General features: G+C 40.3%; 1 protein-coding gene across 5 annotated transcripts in view; it reads right to left on the bottom strand.

Annotated features, from left to right (window-relative positions):
* The window catches only part of daam1b (dishevelled associated activator of morphogenesis 1b), a 79,581-nt gene that overhangs the window by 45,091 nt on the left and 15,031 nt on the right, over positions 1-19,459 (bottom strand). The window contains exon 1 of one of the 5 annotated variants that reach the window (XM_053613590.1): positions 5,824-8,150. The exons of the other annotated variants lie outside the window; for them this stretch is intronic. The gene's annotated coding sequence lies outside the window, so the exon portion shown is untranslated. Of the gene's footprint in view, positions 1-5,823; positions 8,151-19,459 lie in introns of those variants that run through there. 5 annotated transcript variants of the gene reach the window in all.

Genomic DNA, 19,459 nt, shown 5'->3' with positions numbered 1-19,459 from the left:
TTAATATTGGCACCCTTGGTAAATATGAACGAAGAAGGCTGTGAAAAAGTGTCTTTATTATTTAACCTTTTGATATTTTGCTCACAAAATTCACAAAAATATTCTGCTCTCATTGATATCACACAATTGCAAACAAAATACAGGTTTATATATATAAAAAATAAAAACCCTTTGTTAAATATAGGTGTGCAACAATTATGAATTCATATATGAAAAATATATTTGAAGTATATTCCCCTTGATATTTTACATTTCTACATTTAGTATACCTGGGTGACTAGGAACAGGAAATTGTTCAATGATGACTTCCTGTTTCACAGGGACTTCCTTCCAGGCTTACTTCTGGTCCCAGAGAGGCCCTAATCTGTCCCACAGGTGTGTCTCGACACTACACATTCCACACATAGCCAGCTGGCTTTAACCACAAACCTACTCTCATCTCAAAGTTTACCCTGTAGTCTCCATGAATCAACTCTCTAATCGAATCAAACACACTCATTGGCTCACAGGCTCCATGTGCTACTATTTAATGCAAAATAAATTCAAATGGTGATAACTCCTCTAGTAAGGTTTACTAATAAAATACATTTTACACATTTCAATTGCGGTCCCCTCTTTACTATAAAGCCCTACTATAATTTCCATTGTCTACCTTTCCACCGTGCATCGTGCACAACAGTTCATATTACCATTTGAATATTCAAAGCTTTCAACGAATGTAACGTCTGTTATTTCACATAATACAAACCCTGCTTTGTTTTGGAACCCCAATCCAGGAAGCTGTTCAGAACCTGTTGCTGCATTTAACTGCATGTTGTTTATGAGAAGATAAATATGAACAAATCAAGCTTGTTTTATTCACAATGGCTGAAGCTGAAACTTCTGAGTTCAAGTGTTGCAGTGTGATGCTGATGTTTCTCAGTATGGTGCAGCCAATCAATGTTCAGTTTCCTACTGATACAATTTTCTGGTCCAGTTCTACTCAACTGAACACATCTGAGGAAGCTGTTGATATCCCCAATGGTTTTGTCTTGTTTCCATTGTCATTCTCCAATTACAATTGTTTGAATAATTGCTTGGCGATATGCTAGCTAGTTAATGCATCAGCTTCAGTCGTTGGCTAGCTTTTGCTCTGCATCCATCCATGGTACTTAGTAGCAGCGTTCAATACTTTAAATGCATTGAGCATTCATATTCCCATGTTTCTCATGCTTAAAGCACAAATTCTCATGGTTCCAGATTCTCGTTCAGGATTTCTCAAAAGGTTGCAGAATCTCCGTGTATCCTTTTGGTCAAGTTGTCTATGACATTGGAAAAACCAAAATACAGTGGGCATACAAAGAGATACAAGCAAGACACCAAGCTTAGCCTCACATTTGGGACGTGCGTGTCAGCACGAATACTGCACTGGCTGCGATATGACTTTATCCGATGTGACAAGCGAGAGTCTCCTGCACACAGAAGTGCCCACGCACTAACAATAAACCAGTCCATATTGACCTACAGTCTCTCCCTTTTTTAAAACCACATCAGTGTTCTTGCTCCTTTTCTGCCTCATGTACACTTTATTTCTAAGATAAATGATTCACACCAAACATTTCCTTTATTTTAATAGGAATTCTCTGGAATATTAGACTCACCATGGACCTCTTATGTGTGCTTTTGGCACAACCGTAACACTGTCAAATAAAACAAGCAAAATTCGTAGCGCATTAGGAAGAAGTCCAGTGGTAGATGAGGTTAACGACAGTGCAGGAAGTAAATAGAAAACAAAAACACGAACCTTTGACTGATTCATGTGATGAATTATGAACTTGGAAGGCTGCGTCATTTTGAAACTATGGGCTTTTCGAGCTCGACACATTCGAGCCACAATTTGTGGATAAAACACAGACATCTCAACGAAAAGGCGTGTTTTGTGAACAACAAGCTAGCCAGCTAACAATGATAGAGTTTATGATGGATTTACTTTCTCAAAGCAGCATACTGTATGGTCAGTGTTATAGATTTAACCAACTAATATGTCTATGTTTGATTTATAATAAATACTACATTAAACTTCATTTAAAAGTTGTGAAGTAATATTTTATTTACTCTTGACAGTGTGGGCATTGACGTGATGTCTTATGTTGAACTCAAGGTTAAGGAGACGTTCCCGACTTTCCGGGTACGAATTCGAAGTCGAGGGGGTGTTTTCCTTGGTGTTACAAGTTACGAGCTTTAGTTAAAAGCAGCATTAGACCTGTTCTACTTATGACAGAAGTTTCTCCCTGAAATGGCTACTGATGAACAACTAACGAGTAAATAAGCAGTATGCTGCATACATTAATTACCACACACATTCTGCTGTAGTTACTGTAGTTAAGAATTGTTGAGTTGGCTGTAAATATTGATAAAGTGCAGAAAAAAAAAAGATGTGGTGTTTCAGAAAGCAATATGGCTGCTATTGAATGTGCATTGCAATCGAGCGTGGAGTCCGGACAGCAGAGGATTAAGGCAGGTAATGGTGCAGTGACCGTGTGAATCCTCACTGACGGAACAACCGTTTCATGTGTAGTGTGAAAACTGTAAGAGTATGAGGGGGGGAAAGTGAAAACTTGGCGCATGATTGACATATCTTTAAATTTGCATCATTTGAACTTGCAGCCTAAAATCTTGTTTCACGGTAACAGGATGTGACATTAAAAATGAATGAATTAATGAATTAATTCGATCAAATCAATCACACATTGGATGGAAATTATGCTTGAAAACAACCGCATCTTGGGATGTCATTCTTTCGACAAAGAATTTTATCCTCAGCACCTTAATTACTGAAATCACCCCCATCCTCACCTTGTTCACTTTAGGCATATCCTACTGTTGTCACTTCACTGTGCTAATGTTTTAAATCGGCCGCCTCAAAGGTGTGTCAGGTTTCTACATGCACATCAAATCATCCCATGATTTTGATTCTGGCTTTCATTCATCCTTAACCCCTCCCTGATTAATTAACATTGATATGCCATGTAAAATAATACGTGTGTGAATGTAGCTGAAGGCTGATTACATATAGTGTGGGTTAACGTTAGGATTTAATACTGGATATATATATTTCATGTTAGTGTCTGTATTTTTATTAGTCTCTCTGAGGCACGAAAGTCAGAAAGCCAGTTTGCTATACGTGCCCCGGCGAGTGGAAGGAAGCACAAAATCCCTTAAATACAGTGGTTCTAAACTCAGAATTCCTTGCATGTATCATAATTCCACATGTACTCCAAAGCTCTTATTTAAAAACACCCATAAAACATTTCACACACAGATAAGAGATTTTTGACACTGGGCAGGCCTAAAATAACTTTCTTGAATCAACAGACTACGGCAGGCCGCTAGGGAACCATTAGTAGCTCCTCCCGGTGTGGGGATTGCAGGCAAGTCTAAAGAATGAGATAAGGTCTGCGTTTTTACAAAAGAGGTGTTGAGTAACGGACCTATAATGAGAAAGGTCCTTCATTAATCACCCAGGCGGTGGTAGCTCAAGGGCTAGCCATTGGGTGTCCCGCTTGTGTTATAATAACCTCACAAACCACTGAGCTGACCAACAAACGCTCCACAACTAAAGTAGCGGCATGATCCAAACACAACCAGCCCTGAGGTGAACCCACAGAGAGGCTCAAATTCCACACTCCCTCAGTCATGTCTTCAGGAACTTTGAGAGAAAAACGCAGAGAGAGAAAAAGAAAAAAAAAAAAAGATAAAGCGGTCGGAGAGCTGTTCTTGCAAACAGATGGCTTGTCAAACGTGTTCAGCAGACAATGAGCCCCATCCCCCAACTTAACGTTTGCACAAGCCACACACATACACCCGCCACTGACCCACCCAAACACAACGTCCCTCACACACACTTCACCGTTGAGAAGCAAGGTCAGAATGGGTTCAGTGGGTTGTTATTATTAGCAAAAATATAGAAGTTAATGAATTGCTCGCTGTTCACGTACAGGGATGCAAATATAATAACATTTAAAACAGAAACTTTCGCTTGGGAAAATGACTCAGTTTATGCAATTGCAAAAAATATATGAATAAAAAAAAATGAGAAAGGCTTCTACTTGGTATTACTAGATTATTAATGAACATACATTTGATTATCTGCAAATGCACTGATCACACTTTTTTTTTTCAATATCTAATACTATACCAGTATACTGACATCTACTTAAGCAACTCTACTATGTCAAAAGCACAATGGTGCAGTTCTTTAGACAATCTGCGTCCATGCACGATGGCAAAATCAGTAAAACAAATGAGAAAAATCCCAAATATATCCTAAATATAACTAAGATGAATGTGTGAACTCCATGCTACGCCTGCATACCTGAAACACTTAAAGCCATTAAGGCAGGAAACAGATTATATCCAGTGGACTAAGAGTATGGAAGTGACTAAGAGTTTGGAAGTGCATCAGAAATGGAGCCTGATAAAGGAATTGAGTGGACTCACTGACCACCCCGGTTACAAATCCTAGCGCACAGTTGAGGAAAGAGAAAGCAAATACGCCATTTCAACAAATATTTTAAGTGGATACTCATCAAAGCAACCGGGAGAAAGAGAAGGTCTAGATGAACACGTGTAGAAATGGCTTTAAGAGGCCACAGCAAATGAGTTGGCCATCCCTCCTCTGGCTGCTGTTGCCATAGCGACCATCACCTGCGATGCCGGCTTGTGGACCACCATTAAAAAATTTTTGTTTTTTTATTTTTTTTTTAAAATCAGATCTCACAGATCAGTGTCAGATCATCAAATTGCGATTTCTTGTTTGTGGCACAACAGGATAAAATATCAGACACATTTTAAACGCCTGCACTGTTTAAAATGCTGAAACAGTGCAGTGACAAATTCCAGTAATTCATAAAAAATTAAAAATGACCACACCCTGTGAAAAAAACCTGCGCTAATGAGACAGAAGCAGGTCAGCTGAGCTTGTTATAACCATTCATGATCTGATTAAACAATAAGACTGACAGCGGTGTTTAGTTAAAGTGTGATTGCTTTGGACCGAATCAGGTAAATCAGTGCATTCCTAAATATTCAAGAGACCAAAGACTATTGAGCTATTATTAATATAACAAACCATTCAGGTACTGGAAAAGGCAATGCAATTCAGGTATAAGCAAAAAGCCTGAAAGCAAAAACAAAAAGGTAGTTGAAGATGAATGAATGATGACACAGCTAGCTCAGAGAGAGAAAAAAAAGAGCAAAGGGAATTTGGAGACAGAAACAGCGGTAGATAATACAGTGTGTATTATCAAGAGCCCACGTGGCACGTGACACCCTGATGGAAAAACAGATGATAAGCCAGAGTGAGCTGCAAAACGAGGCCATCCATTTTCAAGGTCCCTTCTGATTGACCTTATCATCTCCCTCCTGTCCAAATAATGCACACTAAAATGGATGCCTACAGCCCCCCCTCACACACACACACACACACACACACACACCTCTCTGGGGAGCAAATACACAGATCATACGAGAGGAGGAGGGGTGGATTACTAGCACCAAGTCACTGCATCATGCCGGTTTTTAATACTGGGTGTTGAGACAGCATGGACAACCCACTGAAGCGTCCATCAATCCCCTCCCAGTATTACTGCAGAAGCAGACACCTCAAACTCATCCCAGAGACAGAATACACATGTGTCATTCACCACTTAACGGACGACAGACCCCACCTCCTCCGATGAAGATAAGACCACGCTGGAGACATCACACATTCCAAACTGCTACTGTAAGTGCAGACAAAATCCTGTCACTGTTCACTCTCAGACTTCGCTCGTCATTTCTTACCCTTTGCATCTCTGTTCAGACTCCATCTGCCAAAGGCATCCCTCTCGAGTTAACATGATCGGCTGCACAGCAAACTCGCTGAAATGAAGCTCCGGTGTTTCTAAATCCAGAAAGGTGTTCAAAATGTTCACATCTATGCTGTTCCCTCCTCAGCCAACCGGTTCTCTCAGCCCCTCACACTGCTGCCAGCATTCTCAAACAAACGCCCTTCCAACCTCCTTATGTCTCTGGCTTGCAAACACACACACACACAGATGTTACTCAGAACAGGACACGCCCCTTTTCATCACCCAGCCTCCTTATTGGATGCCAGCTGAATGGAATCGCAGCCCACCGCTTGTTCTCTCGTTCTGCTCCTCTGTTTTTTTTTCTGTTCACACCCTCATGGCCTCCTGCTGTAGTGTTAACAGCTCAGGTGGAGATCTGATGTGGGGAAATACTTTCTATGGGAAATGTGAAAGGGTACTGGACTGGTGAACATGTTTCAGAGGCATGTGCCAATATTTAATGTTTATATTTCAAAATGTACTTTCTCCTCACAGTTCATGATCATCTTGAATCGAAAAAGTTCTATACATTTGTTTACACTTGATATATGCCTACTTGTAATTTCACCAGCCTAGGAAAAAAAAAACACTATGCACTCATCTTTTTAATCTTTTTTTTTTTTTTTTTTTTTTTTTTTTTTTTAAAGCTGCACTGTGTTATTTCTCCAAAAACATTTTTGGAGAAATAAAAAACATGGTGTTTGTAAGCTGCACCCTGTCATATCTCAGACGCATATGTCATACAGTGGATATAAAATAAAATAAAGTCTACACACCCATGTTAAAATTGCAGGGTTTTGTGTTATAAATAAATGAACCCAAGATAAATCATGCAAGAACTTTTTCCACCTTTAATGTGATCTAGCAAAACAAGATGCAAGTAGAAGAATAAATAGAAACATTTTAGGGTAATAACAAAAACAAGCAAACGACAACAACAAAAACGTACAATAGCCTGGTTGCCCAAGTGTGCACACCTTTTTATAATGGGGCATCAGAATTAACCTATCATATTCAAACTTATGATCAAATGTAATTATCATACACATGTAATCAATCAATTAACACATTTTAATTAACCTCCCAAAAAGCAGCTGTTTCTGTAGGATTTTATTGTTCCCATCTGATTCCTGAAGCCATGATCTGTTTACAAAGCATGTACTGGATCTCATCGTTGAAAAGTACTGATCAGGAGAGGGGTAGAAAGGAATTTCCAAAACATTAGATGTACATAGCATGGTACACCAAGGAGGTCATTGTCAACAAGTGGAGAAAATTAAGCACCACAATGAACCAAGCACAAGACGTCTCTCCAAAACTGACGAAAGGACAAGAAGACGATTACCAAGAAGGCTGCCAAAGGACCTCAGACAACATTATAGGAGCTGCAGAAATATCTACTGGTTGCTCACCGCATGTGACAATCTCTCGTATTCTTCACATGTCTGGGTTACGAGGTAGGACGGCTACACGGAAGCCTTTTCTCATGAAAAAATTAAATCCAAACCTGCATAAAGCACGTCAAACCATGTGGCAAAATGTTTTATGGTCTGATGAGATCAAGGTAGAACACTAATCATTCTAAAAGAAATGTTTGGTACAAAAATAATACAACTTATCACCTAAAGAACACCATACACACAGTGAAGCATGGTGGTGGCAGCATCAGGCTATGGAGCTACTTATCTTCAGCTGGGACTGGGGTCTAGTAAAGATAGAGGGAATCATGGATAGCTCCAAATATCACTCTATTTTGGCACAAAACCCACAGGCCTCTGTTAGACAAAAATTGACCTTCCGGCATGATAACGACCCAAAGCCAAATCCAAGTCAACAAAGGAATGGCTTCTGAAGATGATGATCAATGTTTTGGAATGGCTCCGTCAGAGTCCAGATCAAAATCCTATCAAAGACCTGTGGGATGACTTGAAAAGGGCGGGGCACAGGAGATCCCCTCACAATGGGATAGATCTGGAGCATTTTTGCGAGGAAGAGTGGAATAAAATCGATGTGTTAAGTTGGTAGATTCTTACCCCAAAAGACCAACTGCTGTATTACAAGCAAAAGATGCTTTAACAAAGCATTAATTAAGGGGTGTGCACATTTGTGGAACCAGGTTATTCTAAGTTTTTTTTTTTTTCTTCCACCTAAAACATATTTAGATTTGTTTTTAACTTGAATATTGTTGGTTGCTATATTGTATTAAAAGTGGAAAAGATCTGACATGGTTTATCTTGGTGCCATTTTTTATACATCACAAAAGCCAGTAATTTTAACAGGGGTGTGTAGACTTTTATATCCACTGTATGTCCTAACATGGTGTTTGTTACCTGCACCCTGGGACTCCTGTAACAGCAATTCACAATACGTTATGCTTGAGTTCAATTTATTTGGAGTTTTCAGACACACACGTCATATACCATAATATTAGAAACAAGCCCAGCTTTAGAAAGAGCTCATAGCAGAGATCTAGCCAGCTCATCTTAGTATTTGTTTACTTTGTCACCTTCTAACTATTAGGAAGCAACGATACCTACAAGTACTTACATCCTGATTTGCAATTACTCAAATATCACATACTAAATACCATTAGTAAACCAAACGTGTCTTTACTATTTAGACGTACAATTTAGTCTGTAGTATGTCGTTTGGTATTCTGCTATTTACACTCTATATGTTGCCTGTGCATTCCAATTACAATTAAATGTTACTAATCAAATGACTAGCAAGCTACAAAAATACGTATACAATTTAACGAGCTACAAGACAGGTAGTCAACATTTCAGAGCATATTCCTCAGTCAGAACAGCTTCTAAACAGGACAGGCTTTATTTTCGGAGTGTGGAGAATTAATACTTCTCTCCTTACCCAGGCAATAGAGAGACAGAGCAATAAGAGCGCTAATCTTTGTTGCTGGCTCTTGTCCCAATTTGGATCAGTGGCAGAATAAACACTGGGCTAATATTCTCTGCGCATCGCTATGCTAACTAAAGGCCGCCTACAGATACATTAAAAACACATCGCTGTTGAATTCTCGATTCTGATTGGTCAGAAGGTGTTGATTCATTTTCTATAACAGCATGGCGTTGGCAGTTGCTGAAACACAAATCAAGTTCATATTAAGGCGCTCATCTAATATATTATCACTTCAACAGTGACGACGTACACAGGCAGACGGTCCACGAAAATGTTTTAAAACGTGTAATTGTTGATATGGTGGAGATTTTTTGTACGGAGACATGTTTCACGTTGAAGGAATCTCCAGTGAGCGAAAGCCGTGAGGAAAAAGTGTTTGTAACAGAAGGCTTTGTGATTTCTTGGTAATAGGACAAGCTGCACTGTATTTGTCTTATTAACTTCAAGAGAGAGGGGGGGAAGAAAAAAAAAAAAGAGAGAGAGAGGCTGGTGTGAGGGCATGACTGTTTATAGATCTTATATGTGATAAGAACCAATTTGTTTCACAGATGTTCCACAACATTATACATAAATATAAGCAGATAAAATGTACGACATATCATTGCCCAAATTGTCTACAACTTAACAACTTGATGTGGTTCAATAAGAATAAAATTCTTCTGGACGTGCCATTATCAAAAAAGAATTAACTATGTACTGGATCACATCACACAAACAGTTTTATTCTTTACATATTGCATAGCCAATTCTCAGCATACACCAAGTGTGCACTGCTATCTTCAATTCTTCTTTAGAACTTACCTAACTTTCCAGATGGGGATTTCAGGTCACATTTAGAACAAGACCCAGACCTGATAATGTACATCATAAGAAAAGTGAAAAACTTTCATAATATAAATGAGACCAACTGGGTTCATATTACTATAAAGGCTAAAAGTTTCTCCACACAATCTGTTTTTCATTCCGCTCAATCATGGCTAACATGCAGGCTGCTTAGTGGAGTGCAGAGAATATTACTGTTTCCTACCACTGATCCAGATTAGGAGAAGAGCCAGCAACACACATTAACACTCTTATTGCTCTGCATCTACTATAATACACTGCCTCAGTTACATATTGCTACCATGTTGCATCTTCTGAGGTCGCACAATATATTGTTTTATTGTGTATATACACTGATCAGCCAGAACATTAAAACCACTGACGGGTGAAGTGAATAACGTTACCTTGTTACAGTGGCACCTGTTATATTAGGCAGCATGTGAACAGTCGGTTGTCAAAGTCGATGTGTTGGAAGCAGGAAAAATGGGCAAGTGTAAGGATCTGAGCGATCCCACATGAGAGCTACTGTAGCACAAATTGCTGAAAAAGTTAATACTGGCTATGATAGAAAGTTGTCAGGACACAGAGTGCATCGCAGCTTGCTGGTGAGAATGCCCATGCAGACCCCTGTCCACTGCCAAAAGCACACATGAGCATCAGAACTGGACCAGGGAGCAATGGAAGAAGCTGGCCTGGTCTAATGAATCACCTTTCCTTTTACATCATGTGGACGGCCGGGTACATGTGCGTCACTTACCTGGGGAAGAGATGGCACCAGGATGCACTATGTGAAGAAGGCAAGCCGGCGGAGGCAGTGTGATCCTCTGGGCAACGTTCTGCTGGGAAACTTTAGGTCCTGGCGTTCATGTAGAGGTTACTTTAACACGTACCACCTACATAAACATTGTTGCAGACCAAGTACTGTACACTCCTTCATGGCAGCGGTATTCCCTAAGGGCAGTGGCCTCTTTCAGCAGGATAGTCCACCCTGCAACACTGCAAAAACTGTTCAGGAATGGTTTGAGGAACATGACAAAGAGTTCAAGGTGTTGACTTGGCCTCCAAATTCCCCAGATTTCAATCTGATCAGGGATCTGTGGGATGTGCTGGATAAACAAGTCCAATCCATGGAGGCCCCACATCGCAACTTACAGGATTTAAAGGATCTGCTGCTAACGTCTTGGTGCCAGATACCACAGCACACCTTCAGAGGTCTTGTGAAGTCCATGGCTCGAGGAGTCAGAGCTTTTTTGAGACCTACACAATATTAGGCAGGTGGTTTGGATGTTATGAGTGATGGGTGTATATTATTGAAATATTGGTCTTTGCAGTATTGATATTGCAGATGGCTGGAATATGCATACAAGCCCTTCAACTAATCCCACCTGTTCCAGCCTAAACCCATTTGAAAGCAAGGGTTCACAATGTGTTCCAAAGCTCTTCACAAGCTTAATTAGAATATATTTGGTACATAATGCTTTACCCAAATTCAGCAAAATTCATTTTATATTAACCAATTTGACTAGATGTCATTAAAATTGAAATCACTTTCAGGGAGGTTATGATGCAACTGTGACACCTGTCAATCATTGGATCAACTGCCCTACCTTCTGCAGAACTAATGCTAAGTGTGCGCTACATGATTTGAGCCGTGCTTTACCTGTTGCCGACTCATTACAGACTAATGGGGGTCTGCGATATCCCCACCAGCATGCCGACTATTCACTGCACGCTCCTGCGGTGATCTCATGTAGCGTGAGCGTATCACTGATGCAATTTTCTCGGTCTGAGAGCTTCGATATTTTTATGCATGTTTGATATTCTTGGTGATGAACCCTGCAGTGTGAGCACCTCGAAGAAAAGTGGCAAAAACAGCGATGAGTAACAGACAGCGAGAGTGTGAGAGGACATTCCGAATCCAGTCATATCATATATATCAAAGGCAAAATGTAAGCACAGTGATAATGGTTCAATAAGATATGACTTGTATTTTCACCGAAATGGTTGTTAGGAATAGCAAAATATATATGGAATAATAATTTTTTTTTTTTTTTTTTTTTTTTTAAATCACATGCATTGAGATTCACAATATAAAAAGGTTCCCAGCATCACCTTGACCAATCTTTCCACCACATATTTCTCTTACTTCTGGTTTCTATACAAAACAACACAGAAACAACCACCACAGTCTGTTGCGCTCAAAAAAAAAAGTCACATGATCAGCAGCTCTTGTGTTTATTTTTATGAGAAAGAGGGATCAGGTGCCCTGCGATGGACTGGCACCCTGTCCAGGGTGAACCCCGCCTTGTGCCCGATGCTCCTGGGATAGGCTCCAGGTTCCCCCGTGACCCTGAAAAGGATAAGCGGTATAGAAGATGGATGGATGGATGGATGGATGGGATCAGGTGCGTTTCATCAGGGATCTCTACAGGCGAAAGTTGATGTAGCGTGCGAGCCTACCACTACATGTGCACACCACAACATCCACAAAACAAGGGATCACAAGTGATAATCTTGCAGTGTGAGCAAAACAACAATTCTAATTTTGAAAGTCATGTAGTGTCCTAATGTCTTGACGGAATAAAGAATCATCCTCTTAAACAGGCAGAGACAAGTGCAGGAATGAGCACAGACTCTAGCGCAAAAGGTCTCCCATATCCTTGTGCATCACACTAGTTTCTAACAAGGCTACAATGCAAATGCAAACCAAACTAAAGGCAAGATTTGGTAATAGTTCATTAGCTTCTCAAATATACCACCATTCTACATTGCAGTGAGCAAGAAGGCACAGAGGAACCTTAAAATTTCCCCTAAAGTTGTTTTATTGAGCATTTACCTTCAGGAGGCTTTTCCTGAATCAGCACGCCTTTAACTCATACCCAAGGTCAAAGCAGGTCCCATCATGCCTCCAAATGTGAGCATCTGCACCCCTGCCTACGTGGGTGTTTTACAGATGAGGTATCTGTCTTATAAAAAGACTACGGTGACAGCTAGTAAACATCAAAACCATCATCACGCGTTACAAAGCAACTGTATCATCATAATTAAGCCAAACAACAGCTGGTTGAGCGGTGAATGAGATCATTCAGCAGACGTGAGGTCACCATACTTTATGAATAAAGATTACAAATCGAGAATTGCAATAATTACTTTTATGTACAATACCACTGTCAAAACAGAAGTAACAGCAGTTCAGCATTACAATATGTTCCTACATGCCCATTATAGCCAACCACAGTTAGAGGTCTGAAACTGAAGTAATACAGGCAATGCTGTAGAACAAGGCTAATCTATTAGAAGCTCACAGACTAAATATGGTCGGTTCTTACCAATATAACATAATTTGAACATGAATCATATTGAACATAAATGGGATTTTGTTTGCGTTAAGGGTTTATCACAAGGGAGAAGACAATCGTACTTCCCCAATTTATTTCTAATGAGATGTGCGAGTGTAGCAGCAGGTGGTGCGAGCTTGACCCTGAGACAACTTTACAGACATGCCCAAGACTTAACATAGAAGCAGCAAATTAGCATATAACGTAGTTAACAATTAAATCAACATAGCTAACTAACAACTTCTGAAGCTAACTGCCGTGCTCAAGCCATCCATCCATGCATTTCCTATATCGCTGATCAAGGTCACAGGGAGCCTGGAGCCTATCATGGGGGACTCGGGGTGCGAGGCGAGGGACACCCTGGACAGGGTGCCAAACCATCACAGGGCACAATCAGGCAGGAATTAAACCCCTAACCCTGGGAGGTAAACGTGCTAACCGCTAAGCCATCATGCCCCCTGCCCTGTTCCAGTTACATTTAATTAAAAAAATGTATTTTCCTCACTAGGTTACAAATTCAGCATATGTATGCAGATGTGGTCCCCAGATGCAAAGTAAAATGTATGTAAGGATGCACACTGCCATTCAAGTGTCTTGAAAGAGGACTCTGATATTTCATACATGTCTGTCATATAGTTGGTTCCATAATTATTTGAACTTCTTTGCACTTATAAAGATAAATTGCAATGGGTATATTGAAAAGACAAGTTTTTTTTTAGCATCTGACTCTGAATGGACAACCGACTTTCAATAGCTCTGCTGAAGGGAGGTAGTGAGGCTGTGGAAATCTCACTGAACATGCCCATAATTTATGAAATTTATCAAAACTTTTATTCACAGTCATCACAAAGCCAGCAATGTTTCCAGTAGAACGAAAAATCCAGAGAAATATGGAATCACACAACACATCGGTATTTCAACATGGCCGATTTAGCTGCGCTTTTTTTTGTGCAACATAGAAATTGGCAATTTACCTGCAGTCATATAAATAATTCACAGCCAGCAGTTTTGTAGCTGATAACAAATTCAAAGCAGAACCAGTTTTGAGACGTGCTGTCCGGGCGATACATCAAAAGATCGCTATCTGGTTATACTGAATAAGAGCACCTGGATATGCAGTACACAGCTCTACACCAGCTGAAGCCCCTGGGTGGAGAACGGGTTTAGTTTCTTTTTTATGGGCTTCATGTCTGTAAGCCAGCTGAGTCACAGCCATCTGATATATGTGATACATGAAAGCCCTCTACAAACCAAGCAGTCATGAACGAGATGGAAAAATGTAAAGGCTAGAACCTTTGTTAAATGAGATGAAAGCAAAAACCATGTGACGGCTGTGGTCCCATCGCGTCTGCGGCCACCACAAACGCTGTATAATGCATTCTGATATTTAATCCAGTTTAATTCTCGGTGGTGGCAGTGGCAGAAATACAAGCACTGTTGACAATTCAAGGCGTATAATGACAATAACCAACCAACAGTTTTCTTATTTCGTTTTCGGTTTCAGTCAATCAAAAACATATTTTCTGCCCAAGGCCTTCAATTATGTAGTGCATGCAAACAAAGTCAAAAAGCATGGAATGATTGGGATGAGTCGTATCCACAAAAACCACAAATAATGGAAAAGTTTCTTTCTGCTCTAGGCGCCTGTGAAAGGCAAAAGAAACCACAAAAGAAAGGCACAGCCCGGCATCCCAAAACTTTTAGCGCAGGATTCATCAGATACATGATTTTATGGAGATACTAGAGATCCTGATCCTTTCTGCTCTCCGGACCTGCCTGAACCGTTCGGATGCCCTAGTTCTGGATGGAGCTCTCATCAACTCCCAATTCCAGATGGACTTCTCTCTGTGGTTGCTGGGACTACGGTTGCTTCTAAAGCCCCGGGACTGCAATTACAACACGCAGTTTTGCACTCGGGTCTCCTTTGAACAGCGGACTAGTTCAACAAACAGACTTCATATTAAACCATAATGAACTCTCTTTTACTTTCACACTATCCGTTGTTACCCAGATGAGGGCGGGTTCCCTTCTGAGTCTGGTTCCTCTCAAGGTTTCTTCCTCATATCATCTTAGGGAGCTTTTCCTCACCACCTCGCCATCGGCTCGCTCAATTGGGATAAATTCACACATTTAAAATCTGTATCCTGTGTTGATATATTTCTGTAAAGCTGCTTTGAGACAATGTCCATTGGAAAAAGCGCTATACAAATAAATTGAATTGGAAAAAAAAAAATTCTTCTTATAGTACCCCAATCTTTGGTGTCCTCAAAACACTCTCGCTCACTCGAACAAGACCGACCAGTGCTGTTTAACTTTTTTTTTTTTTAAACTGCATTTAACAGGCACCCTTATCCAGAACAACGTACATTTATCTCATTGATACAACTGAGCAGTTGAGGGTTAACAGCCTTGCTCAAGCACCCAGCAGCGGCAGCTTGGTGGTGCTGGGATTTGAACTCACAACCTTCTGATTAGAAGTTAAATGTCTTAACTGCTGAGCTACCACTACTCCAATAACTGTAGCATACATACATGACAGTAACAATGTGGTGGTCTGAATATTCAATAAATTAATAAACTAGCTCTTTAACATCCAACATATTCATTAATTGAAGTAACTATAACCTTTATTGCATGGAGACCTAATTGCATAATATATTACATATATTATGCGTAATAACTTGAATATTGCGCACAGTACATGAAGTCATTAAAGGTTATTGTTATGTTAAGCTTTTTTTGAGGAAAGAGGCAGTAGTACTAAGTAAGAAATCTAATTTAGATACATAATTTCGTTATCAAATACCCAAGTTAGAAAATCACCTCGGCATAAAAGGGTTCAATAGAAGCACGCACACAAAAAAGTGCTTTGAAACAGAATGCCTCCTAGCAAACGGATATAAATTATCCTTCCACTAGACATTTTTTTCAGATAATGTTTTCAGAGTTCCCTCTTGGCCATGTTGTTGAATTAAGCAGTCAGATCCAATGACCAATAAATTCATGTTTGTTTTTTTTAAAGTAATAAAATCAGCTAGATCTGATTCAACAACGAGCTGGTATTGGTGCAAGATGAAGCCTTTTTGGCATGGGAGGAACTGTTCAGTACAAATGAGATGCTTTACAAAAGAATAAACTTGCAGGTTCAGCACACTTGCCGGACTAGTTAAAACTGATAGATGTTTTTTACGATGTGTCAGCATCTCGGTTGTTAAACCAACATATGGAACTGCAAATGTTCAAAAGTCACACTGTACATGGGCTTCATTTAATAAAAGGCACCCATTCAGAAGTCTGTGTTTATAACATTATCATCAGGATACTGGTGCTTTGCTTACTGACCGGTGTAGTTTATGTTAAACAAAGCACAGGGGTCCCAGTATACGTGAACCAGTCCTTCCTAATCGGATATGCAGGTTTCTGGGTAGTTCTGTACCGATCAGAGACTACCTGCCTACTGAGAGGCCATATTGTGGCTAATTTGAAGCTAGTATAGCATAGTGTAGCATAGTGCTGTTCTTGGTGTATACACAGTCCCATAAGTCTGATCAGGACCTAACACAGTGCGTTTGCATGGACAACAATGATCCACTATTAACCCGATTAAGACAATACTGTGATTAAGAAACTACCATGTAAACAGCTATTTTTAATTACCTTCATCTGATTAAGGTCATACTCGTAGTAAGCACTAATCGAATTAAGACAGGTGGAGTATTCCTGTTTTAGTCGCATTATGGACGTGTATTACAGACATGTAAACGCCTTAATCCCATTACGAACGTCGTGTGAGAGTTTTCACCGCATTTTGCGACAGGACACGATCACACACGGCAGTGCTCAACATTTTACGGCGAACAAGAGAGTACGGCTGCGTCCCAATCCACGTACTTGCCTACTATAGGCCTGTAGAGGGGAAAAATACATGCATCTCGGCTACTATATAGACGGCAAGTACGCGGTATGGGACGCAGCCCACGGCTTCAAGCAGTTGTCTATTAACACGTACAGCATGACAAATGATTAACCGCACTTAAAGTGTCTGTAGAAAAATGTAATAAAAACACCCAAAACTGTATACGGTCCCATAACGAGGACGAACTGTATGTTGATACGTGAAATTCTGGAGGGATGTCGGACGGCGTGGCGACGTAATGACGCGGGCTGTTCATCTAATTATGTCCTATAACGTGTAAAACGGGTACATGAAAGGAGTATTCTAAAAATGACTCATGTCATGACTTAATCACATTATTATCTTACTCAGAGTAAGGTCAATAATTAGATTACTGCTGTCCATGTAAACGTAGTCACTGTTGCTTCAACAGTCATGTTACAGAAATGTGAGCAAGTTGTTTGTTTCTTAGTCAGTCAACATTAACACAGGTTCCCAACCCCGGACCTGGAGTACCCCATACTGCACACTTTAGTGTTTTCCCTGCTCAAACAAACCCCCTTTGAATCAAGAAAGGCTGTTAATTAGCTGAATTGGTTAATTAGCAGGTTACAGTGCAACCGAAATCAGACCACCTCCTACAGGTAGGCCCTGTTTACACTAGTTATTTTTCGTTTTAAAACGCATAACTTTTACGCCCGTCATCTAGACTATTCTGGCGTTGTCGACCCTCGAAAACGGAGACTTTTAGAAACGCAGAAGTTTTAGTTAGAAAATTCCGGGCTCACGTTTCAGTGTAAACAGACCAAAACGAAGACTTTTGAAAACGAAGGCGTGGCTTCACCCACATTCGCTCCCTGATTGGGTCTTCTGGATCATTGTGTATCCTTCTCTGATTCGTCAAGCCCTTACCATATGACTATTACACTACCTTGATCGTATACAGAACAACACAGAGACCGAACCGCAAACTTTGCTGGCTTTGTTGTCATTCTTAGCAGCTATTATGCAGTTAAATTCTGTATTTTATAATACTGCAGCTGCCTACATGCGCAAGTGGCGAGCTATGATTGGAGCAATCAGCAGCAAATCTCATTTCACGCGGCGTTCATTTCAAGTCCTACATGTAACTCCGGTTTGTTGTGCCTGCCGGTGACTAGCAACCAACTTCTTGTTTACACTTGTACGCGCATACCCAGTGTGCATGAATGGTCATGTGACATGCGTATTCTTTCGTGTAGTGTGGACGGAGATCGTTTCTGAAACACAGTGGAAACGCCAGTGTGGACGAGGATCGCTTTCATTTTAAAACACCGTTTTATAACAAAAATGCACTACTGTACTGTAAACATGGCCTGTTCGGGTTCGGTACCATGGTGTGCTTTTTACCCTGTTTCAGACTAAACTGAATGTGAAAGTCCCCTAAGAAATATAATATTAATTTGTCTCACAGGATTTTGATAAGTCATTCCGTAGTTAAAATGAACCACCTCACAACTTGTACTACCAACTTATGTACAGAAATAAGTTAGGTGCAGTTAATCCACTAGTTGCTACTTAGTTAACACTAGTCTGATTGTGTTTTAAATGACATAGGATGATTCTGAAGATCCCAAACACGATGCCTCCCAAAGTAAAATGATGAATAAAAGAATTTAAAAAATGAATAATGGTATTAGCAGTAATTCATAATGTCAGGACCTGCCTTCTAGAGCGAGTACAATCCCAAACTGTGGAATGGAGTGGAAGCAAAAATGATATGATAAGATGAGTAACAGAGCCAGCAAAGAAGGGACAAAGATGACATGAAAAGAGAACAAAAGCAAAAAGGAAATGAACAAATGTAACAAAATCTGATCTGGACTCCAATGTGTCTTCAGCTGTCTCTACTTGTCTTTAAGACATAAAGGCTTGTGAAACCGTCATAGACAACCTAACCTCTTCCTCACCCTCTCAAAGAAGCCAGAAAGAGACTTGCTTTGGAGCAAACGTCCTACATCATTTTCTCAATCTGCAGCATTTCGCCATGATGTTGACCGAGTGCCATGTTGAAACCGCATTATCGTTACCTCAATTGCCCAACAAAATCCAGTCCAGCCTACAAATGTAGATCATGTGCAGTGGAGTTAAATTTAGATCCAAGGTTAAACACATCAATAAAGTCACATTAGGTGTCGAGTTTTTATATAAATCGGGCAAGTGAGCCAATTTTGAAGAGTCCCACCATTTACAAGACTGAAGGACCTAAAGACTAAAAGAATGCTATGAGAAAATGCTGCAGCTGTTAGAGACATGCTTACGACAGATTACTGGAATTTGGGGGTTAATGTCTCTGGTTTAACTCACTGATCCCCAGATGTGTCTGTTTCTTTTTGATGGCAGAGCCCTCGCTAGACTAATCTTCTGCATACAGGATTCTGGCAATGGGAACGGCACGTCAGCAGCTCTGCCACGCCATGTTAACCACAGTCTCATCTCTGGGTATGCAAAGCTGATAAGAGCTCAGTGCTTTACCCACTTAGCCTAGCCTCAGTGCCTGCAGATTACAGAATGAGATATGCCGATACAGTTGCAATCAAAATCATTCAACCCCCAACGAATATTCTATTCAGGGGGTT

The sequence above is a fragment of the Ictalurus furcatus genome, chromosome 25 (genome assembly GCF_023375685.1).
Source record: "Ictalurus furcatus strain D&B chromosome 25, Billie_1.0, whole genome shotgun sequence".
Lineage (NCBI taxonomy): Eukaryota > Metazoa > Chordata > Actinopteri > Siluriformes > Ictaluridae > Ictalurus > Ictalurus furcatus.
The sequence above is the reverse complement of the archived record's forward strand: the minus strand, read 5'-3'. Positions and strand labels throughout refer to the sequence as shown.